The following is a 17,402-nucleotide window of genomic DNA, read 5'->3' as shown; positions in this document are numbered from 1 at the left end:
GTAATGTTTACTTTCCCCCACCAAATGCATCAAATATATCGGATCTGAAGCCAACATTTTATAAATGATAGTTGCATATATCAATGGCATAAATGTGACTTTAATATTTAAAATGGAAGGAAATATCAACAGCTGTCAATGACTAGGCATGTTTTCACGAGAAGAGAAAAACTGTGTAGAAAAGCTCTAAGATTCAAGATCAAGTAAAACTCTTGGAATTCAGCATTGTCTGTATTTGTCTCCTATATATTATTATCAATATATTGAGCTGAAAACCAGGATTCATCAGTTTGAATTACTTTTAACGTTTGATGCTTAAGTTTAGTAAACCACCCAAGATCATTTATTAAACAGTAGTGAGATGATGATGATATAAGCAAGATGTGCTTCACACCCCTGCAGACAAAGATTGGGTTGATAAATGTCAGGGGAAAATTAACATTTTATTGAAAATTTCTTTCTTAATAATGAGACATTGTAAAAGGAAAAAGAATTGTATGGAAAATATTTATTGACAAAACCAAAGAATTACAAAATTCCTCAGATGACACAAATCAATATGATTGTGTTTTCTTCCCCATCGTCTTCTTCCATCCTCCTTTTTCTCTTTTTCTCCCTCTTTTTCTTCTTTCTCCTTCATTTTAGAATCCTGGGATAATCCATGAAAGGGTTTAGAGAATAAATCTCAAATTAAAATGTTTGCAAATAAAACCTGGCTTATTTTCCAACCTGCCTAGGGAATTTCCAAAGCTCTGGGGGAAGGTGTGGGTCATTTTCTCAGGTATTACTGCAGACACCAGCAAAGACAGAAAATTAACTCCTCCCTGATGCACTGTTTCAGGCCCTGCCTTATGACAGCATGCACCCAAGTGTGTTTTGGTTAAGAGAGTCAACATCTCTCCATACTTCACTCAGGGAAAGAACCTCCTGATGAAAGAATTTCAGGAAACATCATATAAAGAAAATGAAATTGTTGTGCTTTTTATGTATTGATTGATTGATTTACTTGTTTGATTAATAATAAGACCTTTCTTTAGCAAGTGTAAATAACTCAATTAATGAGCTATGTAGAATCATCAAAATGAAAAAGAACATGAGGTTTATGGGTTTCAGCCTGAGCTTGAATCTGTTAAGACCCTGGACAGGTTTCCTGTTTTGCCATTGGGTTTCAGCCCTGTGCCGGTTCACTATGGATTCAATGTGACCAAAGAAATGACAGTAGAACATTCTTGGGGTGAAAGGGTTATTCCCAACTTTATTCCCACGGTGGCAGGTCAGTCACTAGAAACCCAGACTCAGAGCAAGTCTGCACGCAGGAAGCCAATCTCTACCTCTGGGCCTTTCTACCTGCACAGCCATCCCAGCCTCTGTCTTCGGTGCTGCCAACCACTCCAGCCTCTGCTCTGCTCTCCTGCAGCCTGGCAGCCCTGCCACTGTGTCACCCAGATCACTGGGCAGAACTCTTTATATAGAGTCAGTAACAACGTATTGCCCACGCATGTGTAGTGAGCTAGCCGGCCAAGGCCAGGTGAGAATCCTGGCCACAGGAACCTTGATTTTATCCACCACTAGCCTTTCTCATCCACTTGTTAATGTGTAGAATGAGCATGGAAGCAGCTTCCTAGCATCACCATGAGGGGCAAACGTGTGCTAGCACAGTGCCTGGCACCTGGACTGCTTTCAGTGCATGGTGGTGGTGAGTTTGATGGATGTCTCCACCCTTGTGGTGCAGATTCATCCTGATGCCCAGGTGGAAGCACTGCTGATGGGAATGTTGCCTGGAGACTCGGTGGAGGAGTGGTCTCAGTTTCAAAGACACAGGGCTGACACAGATCTTCTCTCACCAGATATATCTCCCTCAGGGTAAATTATCTTGTGATAAAATGTCCAGAATAAAAAACTCCTTCAACCCCAGAACAACCTAGAGATAGCAGGCATTTTAAGGGGAATTTGGCTAAATTTCAGAGTTTTTTGCATTGATTTTTGAGCTCTTCTTGTCCAAAGACCACAGATGGTTGAAGCCCCTGCTGATCATCTGGACCACATCATCTGACATCCGCTTTTTTTGCATTTTGTAGTATGAACTATTTTTATCACGGCTGAGTACAAATTCCATTTAAATTTTAAATTGTAGCAGCAACACTTAATTCCACCCTTACATCATGTGAAATTTGTTTTCTTAGCTATTTCAAAATTATTCATTTTGTTATTCATTCATTCATTCATTCATTCATTTCTGCTCAGACAATGCTGTTATTTTACCTGGGTTATCTGTTTATCTCAGCCCACCAAACTCTTACCCAGCTTCAGCTCTCTTTCCTCCTAGAAGCCTATAATAACCTCTCCAGCCAGGGGCAATATATCGCGCCCGTAGCAACCCTCACAGAATTCAGATAGCATGTGTTACCCACTGCCTTGGGTGGGAGTTTTATGCATTGCATTGCACACCTTCCTGAGAACACCCTAGGTTGCTTTGAGGCAGGATCCCCTATCTTCATATTCTCCATAGTTCAATGCCTTGTACATAATTGGTTCTCAAGAAATGTTTGTGTACTTCTCTGGTTCCTAAAAGCTTAGATAGTTATTGATAGCAAAGTGTTTTTTCAAAAACACTGTATTATTTATGCCATGGTCTCAAAGTAAAGATAAGGAAAAAATAGTCTTTAACAAACATAAAATTATAGGTAGATTCTTCTACAGGGGAGGGAAAGAGGAGAAAAATGTGGCCCAGCTCTTCTTCCTCTTGCTTCATGAATGGTGTTTGGACTTACCTGTGATGTGTCTTTGACATGTTATCATACATCAGAGAATCCCTGGATGGAAATGAACCATGAAATAAAGACAAAAAGGATATTTCTTCTTTACCTTTACATTTGAGAAGCCATCCCTAACTTTTAAAATAGTCACTCTTTTGTATTCATTTTTTAGATCTTCCACAGCCAAAAAGTTACATAGAATTGGAATCCATGTAAATGTCTCCAAGAACTTTCAAAACAACAAAAATAAAAGTAAAAGGTGATGGTTAAGAGGGGATTTTGAAGATTAAAAAACAAGCAAACAAACAAAAACCCCTAAACAACTCTAAAGCTCACTATCATAGCCTTGACCTCTGATTTCTGAATTCAACACCAGCAAAATGACTCCCGAAGAGTGAGGGCAAGAGGAGCGAGGTGTATCTCGTCCTGTCACTGTTTGAGGTGGGGAATAGGGGCACCTTACTCTCTGCCTCCACTCGGAGATGCGGGAACAAAGAAGAAAATAGGGCCACAGAGGGGTAATTTCCAATCAGAACGAGAGACAAGAGGTAGCAAAAAACAATCAGATGAGACAGAAAATATGAGTAGAAAGGTGAGTCAAGGAATCCTATGTGTCTAAAATTCAACTAAATGTGATCAAAACAATTAACAGGGATTAAATTGAACACTCAACAACTAGGGTAGGTTTAGAACAACCACCTAAGTTACAGAGAAACAATATATGCCTATCAGGAAAATGAAACGTTGGACTACATACACTCTTGAAGAAAAGTGAGCCACCAGCATCCCTGAACATCTTTCAAAGAAAAGAAACCAGCCTCTAGGACGCTGCCTATTCCATGAACAATGGTACAGCTCATTCACAAGAGGTCCGAGGAGAGGGAGACCCTACAGAAGGCTGAACTCCCTGAAAATGACAAGAGGTGTATCATTAAAGAGAATACATCTCCAGGGAATGTAAAAAGTAATATGGTATTTATCTGTGGTTTTAATATTAAAAAAAAAAAACACTTGGAGCAAATGGAAGGCGGGTGCCTGGTGCATCAAGAAGGGTAACTCTTAAGGAAGCATACTCATGTGCTAAAATAGATTTAAAAAGCAAAGTATAGTAAATAATCATCTTTTTGTGGTAACTTACTCTATTCATTAAGATCAAATGATGCCAACTTACACTGAGAAATATTGTTTGCTTGGCACAATAAGTGAACGAATCAATGAATGTGCATTTATCGAACACTGAGCCTTGTACTAGGTACTTAAACAATTATTACCTCATTTAATTCTGGTGTTATTAATAATAACAATCCTGTCAGTTAGGAATTATTATTCCAACTGGATCCTAATTATATAAGGAAGAAAACAGACTCATAAAGATGGATAAGGAGCCCAAGGACACACAGCTAGCAAGGCGTAGAGGCAGATTTCCAACCCAGATCTTCTGACTCCAAGCTGAGTTTTTTGTTTAAGAGAAAAATCATTGCTTCCCCTTTTAAAAATATATCACTACTGCTGGTAAAATTGTGCTTTGGGTGGACAGATGATTCAAAGACTTGTCCGAAGAAGTTCTGGATTCACCTTGAGCCTTTTAGAATCAATCATTAAAATGGGAACAGTTTAACGATGGTCTGGGCGATCACCCCATCATGCCCAACGAACTGGGGAGGAGCCTTCGGCCTTACTCATGTATTTAACTGTTGCTTTAGGAGAGGCCTTAAAGGAAAGAAGGTTACGTCAATTGTGTTTTAACAGAGTGACTAAGTTGTGAGCATTTCCAAAAAAAAATATTTTTCAGACTTCAGTTTTACTAGCCTCGGGGATGATGGCTCCGGCGCCTCTCTGCTGCTGTGCTCTCTGATCCTCACGTCCTCAAGGCATCGCATTCCCAACGGCAGGAAAACCAGTCTTGATTTTGCTGGAAACCTCACTCCTGTTTTCCCTAAATGAACTTCTAGAAATGCTATCAAGCCACTAAAGCAAGCTGATGAAAGGAGAAAGCACGTGGTCTTACAACAAACTTCCCCAGAAGCAGGAGGCCCACCCTCCGACACTGTATTTCAAAGGCTTCCAATACTTTCAGACACGCATTTAATCAAACACCTACTTACTCCTTGACCCTCTGGAGTACCAGTCAAGTGCTGGTAGCCTGTAAGATACACAGTTTTATCAAGACTTTCCTAACGTAAAGAGAACCATAGCCAGAATTTGTAGGAGAGAAGGACAGAAGGGGGAAAAGCAAAAGCAATTTTTCCAAATTGGCCTAAGGCAAGAATTGGCCACACGATTAATTTTTTAGTCTGAAAATATTATGAAAAAAAAGCCACCATTTGTTTTATCGGCTTTCTTAAGAAATGCCTCGACACTCAACGCCCCAGGACCGGGAGACCTTTCCCTGCTCACGGAGCCTCCGGCCCGCAGCCGAGTGCCGCTGAGCCTGAGCAGTCGGGGACTCATTCTGATAGTCTCAAGACAGATGACTTGTTCGGGCACTTAGGTTTCATCATCTCTGAGGCATTTGCAACAGAGGAGAAGTCCTGATTGCAGAGGAATGTGACAAGGGTTGTTTCACACAGTTATCAAAACCTTCGACCATTCTGAGACTGATCACTGCATGGTGCCCACCAGTGGGTGTAGGGTGATCGTGCCGGTGAGTAACCGACCCCTCGAGAACAGTAAATAAGAAGGTGGGTGGAAATACTAGAGCAGGGAACTGACTGTCCATAAACCAGATCACTCCAGCAGACATGGGTGGTTTTATTTTCTTCTTTCTTAGCTGTGAGGGTTTAAAAAATTTATTTAGTTGTAAAGTAATTTTTAAATCAGGAAAGTTCATAGGAAAATAAGAGATATCTGGCTCTTCTTTTACGATTGAGGGATCTGGCAACAGGGGGGAGGTCCACATTTCAGCATGTCAGCAACTAACGCTGAAAATTCCTCGACCCTTTAGATGGGCATCGAATAGTACTAGCACCACAGTTCCCACGACATGCCTAAGTATGCTTACTTAAACCATTTAGGCACATGCCTGGATCTGCATAGAGTTTGAAAACCCAGGAAATAAATGGAATCCAATAACGTGGCCCTCAAAATCTGGAAGGTGAAACTTCCACATTAAGAACCATCAGGGCAGCAATTCAATAGCCATGCATTTCATGGAATAAAATGTTAAAGTAATTTAGATCATTCTAGACTGCACCTTTAAAGTTTTAGAATTACCCGCAAAATTAACTGGCTGGAATGAAAATGTGTTTTAAAAAGAGATAGATAAGAAATATAAGCATTTGCCCCAGACTTTGAAAATAGAAACTATAGAAAAGAGAATTTAGTTTTCCTCTCTTATTCTTTAAAAATTGCATCTTGTTACACAAATAATAGAGCCATAAATCATTTCAATTATGATACCTAATCCATTTTGTCAAGCCACCATTTCCAGTAAACTTCTCTGGTCAGGCCTGTAAGTACTTTCTAAGTAACGAATTCTAAGTGGACATTTTAGACCTTATCCTACCTGGCCTTTCATCAACCTCTCTGGTTATCTAGACCCATATTCAGCTGCCCACAGTACAGCTCCACTGGGGCATTTTGCCAGCATATGGAATCCCTGATCATCCCTCCAAACCTTCTTCTTGGTGGCACCAACATTCTCCGCCTCAGTCAATGGCAGTGCCACCCCTGAGACTCTCATGAAGAAAGCTAGATGGACCTGATGTTTCCCTTTCTCTTTGTCTCTTTCCATGTTCAGTCAATCCACATCTTGTTTTTGGTCTGTAGAACAGCCTCTTCCCTTCTTTCCCCTATTTCACTTAGCATCATGTCCTCTAATCTTTCTTCAACAGCTAAGGTGACCTGTATTGCCTGATAATGACAGTTCCATTTTGAACTCATCATAGCTTCCATTGCTTCTAGAGCCATTTGGAATTCTAAACACAGTGTCCCACAGTTCACTACATCCTGCCATATAGCTTGTGGGTCCTTCTCACTTCAGCCCCTTCACACATGCTATTCCTGTTCCTGAAATGCTTTTCTCTCCTCCTCTCCCACCCTCTTCTCACCCTTTACTTCAGTAACTCCTCATTCTCTTTCAGGGTTCAAATTAACGTCACTTCTTCAGTGACGCCTTTCCTGTCCTCCATGAATATAAACCTCATAACACCTGGACACCATCACCACACATATCTGTATTATAATTATCTGATTACTTATAAAATTTTGATTATGTGTGTCTTCCTGTTTACCTGTAAGACCCACAAGGGCAAAGAATGTCTGTTCTCATCACAAATATATTTTCCATATTCCCATGTTCTTGGCACACAGTGTTCACATTTTGAATGAATGAATGAATGAATGAATGAATGAGTATTACCTATCTATCAGATACAAATATTAAATGGAGAGGATCACCATGATTCAAGGGATACTGTTTTTAGAGATGCAAAACAATAATAGAAACATGCAGAACAAATTGTAATTCTGGGCATTAAGCTACAGTGACCACTAATTCTCTTTGCATGAATAACTAGAAAGATGATTATAAACACATACAATGTCCCTCTAATTAAAACAGGCATGTTCATAGCCTGCAAAATCATTGTAGGGCAATTAAGTCTGCACATGAAAACACTCATATTTATGAATTTTCTTATCCTGTTTATTTTTGGCTCAGTAACATCAGGTTTTAGTTTTACTCTGATTATTGGTATTTCATACATGTCTGTCATATGTTGTTATTTTATATGCTGCTTATTGTGGGAAAAAGCTAAGTGATTCCAAATTTGATTCAGTATTAAAATCTCTCTCTATAATAAGTCAACCGTGTTGGCTAATCTAAAAAAATATTGGTTGTTCAACATTTTCAAATAATTTTCTACTATATTTGCCTTAGGGAGGCTGGTGTTGCCCACAGAAACAGGTCATTTTTCTTCAATTATTCCTAAGAACTTTTTATTTCATCAGTGTATCTTCAGTATTTTCTCTGATTGTTCAAAGATGTGCATGGTCTTAGCATAGCTCTGTTTACCGAATTGGTACTCTGTGGCAGGAACTGTTCTAAGCGCTTTATATGCATTGATCATTTCATCTAACAAATCTATGAAATGGGCACTATTGCTAGTAATTTCCCCATTTACCACATGAGGAAACTAAGGTGCAGGATGATAGGCAACTTGTCCAAAGTTATACAAGTAGTAGTTCATGAAGCTGGGCTTTATACCCAGGCATTCTCTTTATAGGGCTTTCCTTACTCTTAACTTCTATGTTAACCAGCAATAGGTATTTAAATGAATAATTTCCTTTTTACTCTAAATTTTTGTTTCTATTCACTATAACATTGCCACATACTCCCTTTAATTTTCAGGGATATGCTTGGCAATTATGTCATAAAACATAATTTTCATGTTGACACAATGAATTGCTTTATCATATAATTAACATTTAGAATCTTGGCTTTATGTTGGAAATATATGTTATAAATAGGTCACCAGCTAATTGTTAGCTGATCATTTATCCTAATTTCTTAACAATTAAAAAAACGGGAAACATGACTCTCTTTGCACTGTCTTCTTCTCTGACTACAAGGTGAGAAGATTCTTACAGGCTGTTTTGTAAAACCTACGGTACCTTGTTCTCCAGATGAGTCACTGGATTTTACCTAACATTTTGAGATTTTCTGAGAAACCACATGGCACTTAATCCCACGGTTGTAACTCACGTCAGACTCTGTGGTTACCTTGTAACTTACCAAAGTCTTGCCACCCCAGGAAACAGAACCTCTGGAGAGAAAACATTCTCCCTGGGTCACTGGTAGTCTGAAAACTAAAAAGAAAGAAAAGACAAGGTGAGATTGTGCTTGAAGCAACATTTGCTTCATATTTAACTCCAGAGCATTAAATAAACCCCCAAGGATGCACCAGCCTGTGCAAGATCAAACCTGCTGGGAAGGGAAAGGATGACAATTCACCCTTTCTCAGAGAAAAACCTCCCGCCTTCCATCCTGCCACTCAGCTGCAGAATCCGAATCCTGAGAGACAGCTTCCTCCGCAGACACATTCCAGCCTGCCCCCAGTGAGCCACAGACTCGTGAAGCAAAGGACCAACGGGGACCTCTGGGAACATCTAGTCCATCAATTCACAAAGGCTCCTTTAATCATTTATCTGCTACCCCTCATCTCAGCTCATGGGTTTGAAAAAATTTTTCAACCAAACTAAATATGGTAAATACAATTAACTATATTCACCAATGTTATTCATCAGAGATACATAAAAATATGCATAGTCTGAGATTCTAATGCAAGGTTCCCACCTCACAGTGACTTGAAATGATTTCCAAAAAAGCAAGGATGTTTGAGATTATCTATGCAACCTTACAAATAAAATTCAGAATTGCTCTTAGAACCTGACTGTCCTCTTTAAGGATGTTTAAGTCTTGATCTGGAAAATAATGATATATGCAGTCTGGCATTTTACTGAAGACCATAGAGACCAGTGACCTGCCCTTTAAAACCAGACTATGGGGTAGACCAGGAGCTACACATCCAATGGGTCCCCCCAGGTCAATAAAGTACAGGTAAAGTCTCCAGGGAGAATATTTGCTTAAAGCTGAGGTGAACAACTCAGCCAAAACCTGACACCAGGACTAATTGCATATCAGAATATGAGAAGCAACATCTAAAACAAATTTGCTGGAATTAGGTACATAGAGTATAATATGACACTGTGCCAAGAGAAATGAAAATCCAGGACTGTAAAAAAAAGCCTTCACTTGGCTATGAACTCTCATGAAAAGTGTGTTATTAGATTGAGACTCAGCTGACAAAGATTAATGCAAGAGGTGAGAAATATTCAGTGTGAGTGTTCCGTGTCTTTGCAGGAGAGAAACCCAAGGAAAACAAATTACATCAGTTCAGGCTAACAGGATAAAGATAAGAGAAGCAAAAAGAGTCCAGGGAGATAAGGTAAACCCGTCGGGTTAAAGAGTATTAGGAGGGCAAATCTATCAGGAGGGGAGGCATGATGAGAAGAAATCAGGGCTTCTAACAAATGAGACAGGGCACAGAACGCATCACAACCCCAAAATTTGTTGAGATGCTGAACTCATTTTTTAAGTCAACCCTATTGGTGGGGGGTGGGGGGAAAAGACAAGAAACAGAAAGAAATATGATGTATTTGAAAGAAATGAAGGTCTTAGGAGAAATGTCACTGGCAAAGAACAGAAGAGGGTTCCCACATGTATGAGTGTGTGTGAAGTCAGCCTGTCCTGTCTCCGTAATGGCAGTGATAACTACAAGAACACTAAACCAGTTAAGATACAAGTAGCAGATTTAGTCAAGGGATTCATCATTATTAGCTTCTAAGTCAAACTTTGTTTTTTGCATTTGTATTTATTTTAGACCTAGAACAAACATATGAAGATATTTTGGTCTAGTCCTTAAAAGTTTAGACAAATAAATTGTCATTACTATTTTGGAGATGAAATAACAGAGGTCATAGAAATAGTTGGTGTTGGGATTAAGACCCAAATCAAAGAACTCTGTTTTCTCTGACAGTGCTTTCTGGATTTCAAACTGATTGCTTTTAAAAACCATCACTAATCGGGCTCTTATAATGGGTCTTTTCTGCCACATTGTAGTATATCAAGTCCTCTCAACAATCCTGTGACTTATATATCCTATTTCTTTACAGATGAGGAAACCGAGGACTAGGGAGAATGAATAAATGTCCAGCTTCACCAGCTTCACAGTTGGTCTGTGAGTATGTGTTAGTCAATATGTGGTCTAGCAGCTTAAAGCAGATGTGTTCTGTTTTAAGAAATCTTCTAAGTGAAAAAATGGGCTTTAAAAAATAATAGAGGTTATTCATCTTACAAAAGGTTTACATAAAAGCAATTACCAGAGTGTGACTTGACTCTATGCCTTAAATTAACTTAAATCTTAATATCTATAAATATTAAGTTCCTCCAATTTTACTACTTACAATACTAAGAAAACAAATGGAAACAGTGCAGCAGCACACTGCATTTTAGATAAAGATCAATAAACTCAAATGTAATTCTACTCAACTTTTTAGAAATATATCTGTTTTAAACAAATAAGGAAGGCCCTTCTCTGTAAACAAGAATCAAAGAGAGCATGGCCCTCTGGTTCTGCATTCTCTCATGGAAGGTGACACCTACACTCCCAGGCAAAGTCAATTTACCTTCTCAGTAAAATTTGCAGAAGGAGATGGAGAATTACCTCCACTGCACCTGGGGCAGGATGTTTACCCTGAGATTCTCTGCCACTATGCAGGGTCACCTGAATCACAGCAGCCACTGCATCCACTGATTATTCCTCTAGTCACCCAGCTGTCTACCTGCCACCCTCCCTCCCCCTCTTCAGCTCATAGGAACAGGAAATGACACTGCCTGGAACTATAGGGAAGGAATCCAAATGTGGGGTGAAAAGAAATGTTTAATTCTTGAACATCTTCCTAGTTGCAAAGGAAAGAAACAAGTTGACAATTTCTTTAATAAAAAGATACCCTACCTGCTAGTGAGTTTCCAAATTCATTTTGGCCAGAAAACACATATACTTACTTATTCATATATATTGCTTTATATGTTCTTCTAAGTAACTTGCTTCTAAAGCAGCCAAATTAGGGTGCAAGATGGCAGGCTCTGGACTTGCATGGGTGCTGGTTCAAAGGCCAGCTGTGCCACTTACTTGGTCAGATCTTTTCGCAAACTCGTGTCCTTATATAGAGAATGAAAATAATATTGCTACCTGTTCATTATCATTGTTAGAATTAAATAGATACTCAATATGTATATATACATATATATGTATATATAAAATATATACAGTCTATAGATGACATGCACACAAAGCCCCTAAGCATGATACTTGGCAGAGGATAGATGCTTAACATACAATAGAAATTATCACTATAATTATTTTACAATTAATTCAGCAATAAAGACATACCAACCCACAATCAATCATTTGTCCTGCTAAGAATATTTTTAATTTTCCTATTTTTTCTTCTCACTTTCTTTAGTAAAGCAGGCAAATGCGTATAATAAATCTTCCATATTTTTGAGAAGAAAACATTACAAATACACATGATATAGGGACATCACAAGTACAAACCAAGACATCGCCATAATCCTTCCCTTTATCTGGGCAAGTGACTGAACTAAATCTCTGTCCTCGGTGTTTGCTCCAATACAAGCATTTCTAATCGAATATAGTCCTAGAAAGAGAGTAATTGCCTAAGAAATGTCACTGTTGGTGTATTATACTGCCATGGGGAGATTGAAAGAACTAACAAGGTGCCAAGCCTGATGAGTGGATAAACCATGTTTGGCCTTGGGTTTGAGCTTCACAGCAAACAAGAGAATGTTTACCAAGCCTCTCTGAGAAATGGGTACAAACTGCAGGAAATTCAGGAAACTGTGGACTTGAATGTTATCAACATGAGAAAATTAATGAGTATAATAAAAATGTAGTTTTTATGCTATAAATAAGGAATTTGACTTCGCCTCTTTGTCTTCATAATTATTTCAGGGAAAGAACATTGTCTCTAAACTTAAGGGCTGGCATTTAAAAATAAGTGCCTCTCTCTCTCTCCGAGGTGTTTTGGAGAAGGAAGCGCCACATCCGGTGCTTATGTAAAGCATGGGTGTTTGACACCTACCAAGCCCTCTGCCAATGAAATTCAGACACTTTCAGCCAAAAAATTAATAGCAAAAGATGGCAGGAAACTCTATAAAGTGATGAGGAAAAATAATAAATACCTACCCAAGTCACTAGAATGTTGCAGGCCTCCTAGGGGGCATTGGAAAGGGCAGTGGTGAGGGACTGTGCAGCCTCCGGTGACTCCCTGATCAGCTGGACGTCTTGTCCAAGAGCACTGTGGTGTCATCAGATGACACGTTGTAGTATTACTCAGAAAGATAATAAATGTGCAGCCCTCCAGCATGTAGCATTAATAAAACTGATTTTCCATCATTAAGGCCTTTATGATGACACAAGATTAAAATTTTTTCAGTCTTTGGGCCATTTCTTGAATCCTGAACTGTCGTGGTCCCACCTGGCCAGTTTGAAGCCCTCTGAGCCCTGTGCTCTGTCTTACTCAGCCCCCAGTCTTTGCTTTTCCTTTTTCAGCTGTTTGTATCCACAGTGCTACTGCATCCCTTGTTGCTGACCTAACAGCTTTGTGTCTCCTTTAAATTCTTATAAAGGTGACAAATTAAGGTAGAATTTAGAAAGACATTCACCAAATATACTTGCTGTGTTTTCATACAACAGTCTGCATAGTCTTCTGTCTCAGTGTTCCTTCCCATGCAGATCTGGGTTCAATTTAACCCAAAGATAAAAACATAAGCAGCCTTTTAATTTGATTTTTTTGGTCTAATTAAGGATTAGTCCCTGTGGATTGATCTATGGTTTTTAGTTAGCGGGGACAGAAGCCACACCTGCAGGCGACACAGCCGCATGGGAGTACACACAGCATTCAACAGTGTCCTGAGAAAGCGTCCTTTCGGCTGTCCTACTGGGATCAATTGAATATAGACCTGATTTTCAAAAGGTAACTGTTTTCAGACAGAATTTCTGTAGCCTGGACTCCCTGCTCCAGCTGCCCATCAGTGACATGAAAAATTCCTCAGCATAGGTTAGTATGATTCTAGGTCAGAGACCAAACATACTCCCTTCTTCAGTTCACCTCCCATTTAAACATATCCTCCAGAGAACGTTCCTACCAACGCCACTTGTGCCTTGCCCTCCTGTCTGCACGATGACAGCTGGAGCAAGGTTCTGCACCTCTGTCCTCATGCAGGCCCGGCTCTTCTCTCACCCACTGGCTCCCCTGGAATGTCCTCCCTGACCCAGCCCCACCACCAAGACTGCTGTTATCAGCGCTCAAATACCAGTCACTCCCCTGTAAAGTAAGAAGAGATACCCCGGCAGCTCCTGCAGGGAAACGCTGGCATCTCATCAGTTTTCGGGGTTAGAATTCACTGTCAAGCTCACACTATCTGCCAGACCCTCCCAGATACACAGTAGATGGGGGTTCGCAGCACATTCCTCTCATGCTCCCCTTCAGAAGAGCGTCTGCAGCCCAGCACCAGCGCTCTCCTCAGGCCCCGCTGGCTCCGGGGAGGCCCCTGGCCTCATGGCAGTGATTAGGACAGGGCTCCCTCTCCCTGACCTCTCTCGGCTGGGACCCGGGGGCAGATCTGTAGCCTTGTCAGTTAATATTCAGGGCTGGGCATTTTACCCTTAGGGCAAACCTATGCACAACTCAAGCTATTTAACAAATAGTGTACATGCTGGACATTCACATACATATGATTCCTACTACAAGAATTTCTAGTCTGAAACCAAAAAAAAAAAATGTATGTATCCTTTTTGGAAATTTTAAATGATGTTTTAAAAGATAAACACAATTAAGGAGTTAAAATCTCCCATTTCATTTAAACTGGTTTTAAGTGACTTGCAATACCATTGTCAGTATTCCGTACGGGCTTCCCCCTCTTGTTAAATTACACTGTACTCAGAATGCTTTCCCAACAGCAACAAAAAATCCTTCTTCAAGTGAGGCTTACATCCCGACTGCTCCTCCCCAAAGGTGCTGCGGGTGAGGAGCGGCGTTATAAATACAGATGGAATCTCCTCCCCCTCCCGACTTCCTTGGGTCACTGCATGGCACGCCTACACCCGCGGAGCCTCCTGTCCAGGCTCTAAACCCTAACCCTGAGAACTCTCTTGGACTTAGCTTTTCTCTCACTCTGTTTCACCCCCTAACAGCTACCACATTCTTTTTTATTCCATGTCCCCCTAGGTCCATCTCACTTTCTCTTTTATTTGAATTTATACCATCTGCCTTCTGCCCTCTGGTTAGGAAGCCATTCATGATCTCTCTCCTACCCCGTTATACATGTTCCCTGGCGGGCCCCCCTCCCAGACCCTTCCTCCTCCCCATTTTACCTTTGCAGACGTAGTTCCCTTCCTGATGCCCAGCACTGACCTTGCTGTTCCTCTGCTCAGGTGCTCATGGTGTCCTCCACTCTCTGTGGGAAAAAGTCCAAAGTCTTGTTTCTGACAAATGGGCCCTTTGTGGTATATTTTCCAATCTGTGTAACACTTCATTTTTTATTCCTGTAAACCTTTTTATCTACCCTTTTTTTCAATCTGCAGGAATTCCAAGTACTTAAGGATACACAGTAGTTTCCCAGCTCTGAACTTCATTTGGCTCACCTTCCTCCAACAAAAAAGCCTCTTTCCTTCTCTGCCTATTGAAACTCTGCCTGTTCCTCAATGCCCAATTGCCACGAATTAATCCCTGACTTCTTAGATGAGAGATATCAATTCTCCACAGCAGTCTGTAAGTCCATTATGGTAGCACATAGTAAGAAGGACTTCTTTGAACTGCAGTAATTTATTTGCTCAATTAACTGCATGCATCTAACACCTTGTCAACTTGAGAATAAGGGCTCTTTGTATATCTCCACACTGGCCAGTAAAAAGCCATGAATTTGGCAGAAAATATCATTTGTGATAAACAAATACATCACCTGGAAATGCAGACCTCCTCACAAGGGCATTCTGCCTGATTCATAAAGTGTCAATATTTAAATAAGGTGGTATTTCTTACAATATGTGCTTTTGCCATTTTTCTCCCTCAAATGTGATATAGTATATAGAGAAAAAGGAGATGAAGTTAAGAAACTTGCCTTCAGCAATCCTGAATGAAAAGAAGTATTTGGGACTCTTAAATTTAACCATTAATGTTGTGCTTCATTTTGCTCTGTTGAAGGCAGAATAATGATTCCCTAATGATACCTCAACCCTAATCTCCAGAAACTGTAAACAGGTGGTAGTCTAAAGGGACTTAGATGTGATTAAGGTCACTATCAGATGACCATAAAGTAAGATTATCTTGGATTATCTGAGTGGGCCCAGTATAATCACATGAACCCTTAAATGGAGAAACATTAATCAACCAGAGAGTCAATCAGAGAGATGCATTGGAAGAAGAGGCAGGAGAGAGCGAAAGTGTGAGATGTCTCAACCCACCATTTTGAAAAAGAAGGAAAAGGGCCCTGAGCCAAGGAAGGCACAGCCTCTAGAAGCTGTTCACAACCCTCAGTGGACAGCCAAATTGTACATCCTCAGTCCTACAGCCACAAGGAATTGAATTCTGCCCCCAACCCAAATGAGCAAAGAAATGGATTCTTCCCTGGAGCCTCCAGAAAGGAACACAGACGAGGTAACACCTGGTTTTCAGCCCGGTGAGAGCCATATCAGACCTCTGCCCTAACAAAACTGTAGGTTGGTACATGTGTGCTGTCTTGAGCCACAAAGTTTGTAGTAATATGTTATAACAGCAATAGAAAAATAATATATTCTCCAAGAAGCTGTTCAGATACACTTGACCTATGGTGGTTTGAACTGGTTAGAACTAAGAACAGAGTGCGCATGTTGGATTAGGAGTCTAAAGGTATACTTTATTATTTTTTATATGAAATCACTCTAAAGCATTATAAATAAGGTGGTCTATTCTTCATTCTTTTATTCAATCACTCTTTGTACAAGCATTTCCCAAATACTCTAATCATAATTTTTCTTAGAGTTTGTAAATATTCTGGATTCTATTTCATCACTGGCCACAACATACAACCTGGAACATGGCAGGTATTTGGTAAGTATTTAATGAATTAAGTCTGACTTCATCATTTAAGCTCTACTAAAAGTTCTTCACAAAGATATGGATGGTAATTTGTCTAACTTATAGTGTAGCCTCAAAGACATAAGCCTAAGCAATTTTTAGAAAATATGTTGCTATTAATCCCAGAATATCATCTATAAAATCCAAATCCCTTTGTGCCTTGATTTATGTATCCATCTTTGCAGTTTTCTCTAAGGTCTCTGATTCACACAATAACTTTCTTAAAAGACTACTATTGTGTGGTCACTTCCTTTCTCAACATTCTCAAAGCTCTCTATGCCATTAGGCTCAAATCCGAATTCCTCAATGTGGCACGCAAAGTCTCGCAACATGCCTATCCAAATAATCCAAATAATCTTCTGTTATTTCCCAGCCTGACCCACATTCCCACACCCAGTGCTGTCCCCCACTCAACTAAGGCTTCTCTCCAACCCTAAAAATGCCACATTCAGCCTTGATAAAAAGTTTTTGATCTCGTGCTGCCAGGTATGCAACCTTCCTGTCCTTGACTCTTCATCCCAGCCTAGCCCTCAGATAGACTTGTCTTTCTTCCAAGGGACCTTCCTTCAAATACACCAACTCAGTGTAATTCCTCTCTCCCAGGAGTTGCCCCTCATCTTATAATAATTGCCTGGTTCCAGGTCTTGATCCTTACTTATTTGACATTTGTTGGTATCCCTCTCTAGCTAGATCACAGAAAAAGTATTCATGATTTATGGTTCTTAATATCTGCATCCAATCCCTACCCCTAGCAATTGTGCTGGTAAAGAATAAATAATAATAATAACTACTAACATATATAGTGCTTACTATGTTGTAGACATTTTTCTAAGTGTTGTACAAATTTTAGTCCATTTAAAACTCAAAACTCAGTAAGGTATATATTATTTTTATTTCTACTTACAGATGAGGGAACTGAGGTACACGCAATATTTGTTTGTTGTG

The 17,402-nt window shown here is 39.9% G+C and overlaps 1 long non-coding RNA gene across 1 annotated transcript; it reads right to left on the bottom strand.

The window, feature by feature from the left end:
- Positions 1-487: 487 nt before the first annotated feature.
- On the bottom strand, positions 488-10,284 carry LOC140845359 (uncharacterized). Its single transcript, XR_012124153.1, has 2 exons — positions 8,491-10,284; positions 488-649 (listed from the first exon to the last, which is right to left on the bottom strand). It is a non-coding gene; the product is annotated as an uncharacterized lncRNA (long non-coding RNA).
- Between the last annotated feature and the right edge of the window lie 7,118 nt (positions 10,285-17,402).

This window comes from Manis javanica, chromosome 13 (genome assembly GCF_040802235.1).
Source record: "Manis javanica isolate MJ-LG chromosome 13, MJ_LKY, whole genome shotgun sequence".
In the NCBI taxonomy this organism is placed as follows: Eukaryota; Metazoa; Chordata; class Mammalia; order Pholidota; family Manidae; genus Manis; species Manis javanica.
This window is presented reverse-complemented; position numbering and strand designations above follow the sequence as displayed.